Source organism: Diuraphis noxia, unplaced genomic scaffold (genome assembly GCF_037042655.1).
Source record: "Diuraphis noxia isolate RWA-SAM2 unplaced genomic scaffold, SU_Dnox_SAM2 contig0003, whole genome shotgun sequence".
Taxonomy (NCBI): domain Eukaryota; kingdom Metazoa; phylum Arthropoda; class Insecta; order Hemiptera; family Aphididae; genus Diuraphis; species Diuraphis noxia.
Window position 1 is genome coordinate 49,413,340 of NW_028301713.1, and position 5,538 is coordinate 49,418,877.

Here is a 5,538-nt window from a genome sequence, read left to right on the forward strand (position 1 = left end):
ATGGAATGGTTTAAAATTAAGACAGAAAAAAATCAGGACTTACTTGTAGCGAACAATTATATTCACAGAATAGACCGAAAACGTGGAGACAACGAATATTATAAATGTGTGGATAATTGCGGCGGTCGTGCAATAGTTAAACATTCAAACATATAGCAGTTATGTCTTAGCCACATAATCACGGAACACGTGGTTTTGAATTGGCAGTACGAGGTTTCCGAAATAAATTAATGGTAAATAATTAATAATTATATTAAATATTATCATAAGAATCATATTCATATTTTTATAAGCAATTACTTGTAGTACATTTCAAACCCTGGACTTAACAATACATTTTTCGAAGTGTTTCAAAAAATTAAAAACTAAGAATATTTTTGTTATAGGATGTTGTTACACTTAATCCAACAAAACCAGTTCCTCAAGCTTTTAACGAAGTGAGAAGATCAGTTATAACTACAGGATTACAAGGTCATCACAAAATGAAGTATATAATTCTATCCCTACATTAAATAGTGTTCGAAGTTCAGCGTACCGGAAAAAAAAATGAAACTTATTCCTAAATTACTTAACAAATTACGCGACTTAATAATTAATGGCGAATGGCGTTATACTAATGATGGAAGAGATTTTTTATTAGGTATAAAGATATAATTATTTATGTATAATAGTATAATATATATAATAAATAAATAATATACGTGTTATAATATTATTCTTGGTATCAGACGGAGATGACGACAAAATAGTTATATTCGATACCGAAGGCTTCTTAAGAAGACTCTGCGTGGCTGAAGTTGTTTTTATGGACGGTACTTTTAAATCAGCTCCGAAGTTATTTCTTCAAATTTACACATTACATTGTTTTGTGCAAGGAATTATGGTACCAATGGTAATTATATTTAAACTTTAAGTCAATAGCTAACAAACATTATATTTAACTTTCTTATTTAGGCGTATGCACTTTTACCAAATAAGACTTCGGCCACGTACAAACGAATGTTTAATTAAAGAAGCCGCAATTAGAATAGATTTAATATTTAATCCTAAATGTTTTCAAATTGACTTTGAAATTGGAATGATTATGGCAATTAAGGAGTTATTTGGGCACCAAACTAAAATAAAAGGCCGTTTGTTTCATTTTGGACAATCTATATGGCGCAAAATACAGAACGTAGGACTATCTGAGGAATATAAAAACAATGCCGAGGTTAAACTAACTGTCCGTAGAATATGCGTATTAGCATTAGTCCCTATAGATACAATTGACGAGTGTTGAACCACAATTCACGCACAAGCTCCAAATAATGAAAGTAAGATAAAAATATTAAAATAGAATAATTATTAAATATGATTATAAAGATCTAACAAAACTCATGGATTACTTTGTTGATACTTATTTAAATTATGACGTATGCCACTTTCACCGAAAAAAGGGGAATCATTTTGAAACAGAAGGCAGTCGAACAATTAATCATTTGGAAGGATGGCACGCAGCTTTAAATCGAGCTGTTAACCGTCACAGACCCAATATTTATATAGGTACTTATAAACGAAATCAAAAACCAGCAGCAGAACTTTGAATTGGATATTTCATCGCAAAGTAGGGGAAATCCCAACCTAAACCAAGTTTGAAATTTCGTAAGCTCGAGGAACAGTTGAAAAAGGTTAAAGAAAAGTACGTAATATTTTTTTTTCTATCATATACACTCACCGGGTGAACATAATTTTATGACTTTTAGAAACAATGTTATATTTTAATTAATTACATTTCACTATTTCAGGTTAAAAGAAAACCAAATTTCTCTAATTGAGTATATTGATACCCAGTGGCGTATTTAGGTTTTTGTCATGGGGGGGGATATGACTTTTTACCGTTATCACTAACTTGAGGGGGGCTACGCCCCCCTCACCCCCCCAAGTTTCCAGGAATTATAAAAGCTTATTAATATTAAATATACTTTCTATATAAGATTTCATGGTTTTAATATTTTAAATCTAATACTTTTTTAAAAATTGTTATAGTCATCAAAATTCAGATTAAAATCTCAAAACTGTAATTTATTAAATAAAATAATGATAATGATAAGACAATTGTGATTACATGCATCGAAACGACAGAGCGCATAGACCATAATACCATATGATACTAGAGTATGACCCGCCACCCGGTATAATCACTGACCACAGACCAGTGACCAGCGATACCAATGAGAATACTGTACAATAATATAATATTTTAATTCTTGCAAATGTAATCAATTATTGATAAAAAAAAAAAAAAAATCATATTATTTTAAATAATAATCGTCAAATTATAACGAGTAACGACTATAATTAATTGTGTGTATACAGTCTATGGGGGGGGGGATTGATCCCCTTGATCCCCCCCCGTAAATACGCCACTGTTGATACCATAAAATATCATATCCGCCTATAACTTTTTATTTTTTATTTATACTTTTTAGTATATGATAAACTATTAAATAAACTTTATTATGTGTCTAGAATCTTTTATTCTGTAATAAATTTACTATTTTTATAACTAAACTGTAACTGTATAACTAAATTGTATGTTCTAAAATTGAATGTCGGCAAACTGGGTGTCGGCAAATCGGGTGTCGGCGAACTGGGAATACACCCTTTTTTATTTATTTATTTTTATTGGTGTTGAGGCTTTGAAAGCAAGGGTCATTAGACTCTGGAACTGTTGGTTTGGAACTCGTGGATGTTTTTGGCAAAATTTCAAATGGGCACCCAAAATTCAATGGGCGCGATGACGCCCATGACCAGGATTCGAATCGGTGACGGTGCGCATCGCAACCGACGCCTTAATCCGCCCAGCCACTACACTCCCATTCTTATTTATTTATTATCGGGTATATATTGTATTATATAAGAAAATTTAAAACATCATTCTAACACCAGATTATTATTTCACAAATGGTACATACCTTTTAAAAACCTAAGGTATTCATTTCCTAGATCTGTAATAATAATAATTGTGACAATTTCCAATTCTACATCATATACATCAGTAACTATTTAGAATTTAATATATACAATAAATTTAACAATTTATTCATCATTTATGAAACATTTTAATTAAATCTCCATAATATCTATTTGAATCCTACCGAGGTTATTTTAATAAGCTGCGTATACTTTCTTAATATTCAAGTATAAATAAGATGCTAATAATGAACGATAGAAAAATAGAAAAAAATATGCTTCTACATTTCATCCACAAACTAGACAGTTTTATTTTTTAACATAGCAAGGTAACTTTTTTCAATGGAATTTAATTGTATTTATTTTAACTATCCTTAATTTAGCTACTTCAATATTTAATACGCCATAAGCATGTATTTAGTCACCATTATTTAATCCAACATATCAAATTATGTTGTTGGGCCATACCTAACCTAACCTTGAAAATTATGAAGGTAGGTAGGTACTAGTTTTAATCATAGACGGAGCATGATGGTAGTTCTCGCGGGAAAAATAGGGTGCATTGCACAAGTGTGGAATTATCTTCTGCACATGCCCATAAAAACAACAAGGTTTGCTTCAATTGTAAAATTTATCGTATCGTAATATTCTGATATATGCATCGTCGGAGAATATATTAATAGACTTTAATACTAGTTGTTTACTTAACTGTGTTATTATTATTATTATTATTACTTAGTTATAATATATCACAATATAATATTATATGGAAAATCTTAATAACAATGTTTTTGGTCGCAATGAATGGAAATCACTTCAGGCATGTTAGGAATGACCGCACCACTAACCCGCATCCCAGAGAATGCTCCGTCTATGAGTATAAAGTCTATTGTTTTTCTATAACTTATTTTCCGTTACATTATCCATCGTTATAAATGATTAAATTAGCAACATTCAGAGTAGATTCTGGTAGCAATTGGGATTAATTAGATAATTGGGGATCGTTAAAGAAAAATCGGGGGAAAACGGCCTGATCCGTAACTTATATTCTGCAATGTCTGTTCGGTATAAATGTACGAATAGCGTTAATTCGTTCTCTCTATTGTCACAAAAAAAAAATATATATACATAAGCTCACATTGTTGAATATTAGATTATAAAATTAATCATACTGATATTAAGCTGTATTGTATTATAATAAACTATATACTCTACTATTGTATATTATAAATTATATTTTATATTGGTTTTTAATAAATTTAAAAACCTAAATAAATCATAGATAAGTAGGTACACTAAACATTTATAAAATTAAAAAAATTAAACTCATGCTATAAATTCACTTTATATATAATTTAAATTGAATATATTACACGTACGATTAATGATCTCTAAAAAAGAAAAAAATAATTATTTGTTATTTATGAGATATTATTAGTTGATCTACCGTTTATCTTATATACGGATTGATTAAAGCATATAAACGCTTTTAAAATATAAAGTTAATTGATTTATTTGAAATCAAACGAAACAGAGTTTTTTATAGTTCATGAATCCAGAGTCAAAATATTGTTAAATAAGGTGAATAGCCTAACTGAATGGATTCATAACTACAGTAGTACACATCAACTAAGAAAAGATTTGAGGGTAGTAATCTTTACAAAAGTTATGAGACACAAATCACATAAATTGAATTTCAGAATTAAAATTTGAAAAAAATACCACAATATTCACTTACCATCTATTACATTTTGAGGTGCTAGAAAGAAAATAATAAACATGTTATTTTATAAATCATAATACTACAGGTACCATATGATCCACAATCTACCAAGAAATATATTATATGGATGAACTAATATGACATTCTAAAAAACATTGAATTACGTAGAATTTTACAACAATCAAACCATGGAAGTCAAGTAAACGCATGATTTAAATTTAGGTTTACGGTATAAGTATTATATTGATATAAACAATTTAAAATTAGGTTATTCATAATTTATTAGTTAATAACAGCAAATAAATATGAATAAAATTAAAATACTTAGTTCATAATAGTATTTGTTTCACTAAAACTCATATTCAATTAGAAGATCAACATCAATGGCCACAATAATAACATGTAACGATATGGGTTCGTTTCCATAACTGACTGTAACAGTAGGGAGTTTCTGCACAACGCCCGTCAAACACTCCGGTAAAAATAACGTTCGGTTAAATTTTACGGTAATATAATAACGTTCCAAATGAAACTTTAGTTTTTGCATTTACCAGATGTATTATATTCCGTAAAACTATTTTATCGGAATATTGTAAGTTGTAACCATAACCATAGACATGCAAACAGGTTTATGGGTATAACCATTTTTATACCCATCAAAAATCAATCATAAATTCGATTTTTCAATTTTACATTAATTACAATCATACAATAGGTATACTATATTGGATATGCACTATATATGTATATTGTTTGGTATTAACTATTAAGTACAACCTTTTAAGTTTTATTATAAATTATAATACCTAGGTACATTAATACCACAGATTATATTAAAATAATCTAGATTTATATTAATTTAT

At 28.8% G+C, this 5,538-nt stretch overlaps 1 pseudogene; it reads left to right on the forward strand.

Moving 5' to 3' along the window:
• On the forward strand, positions 1 to 1,583 carry LOC149057482 (uncharacterized; annotated as a pseudogene).
• Positions 1,584 to 5,538: the final 3,955 nt, after the last annotated feature.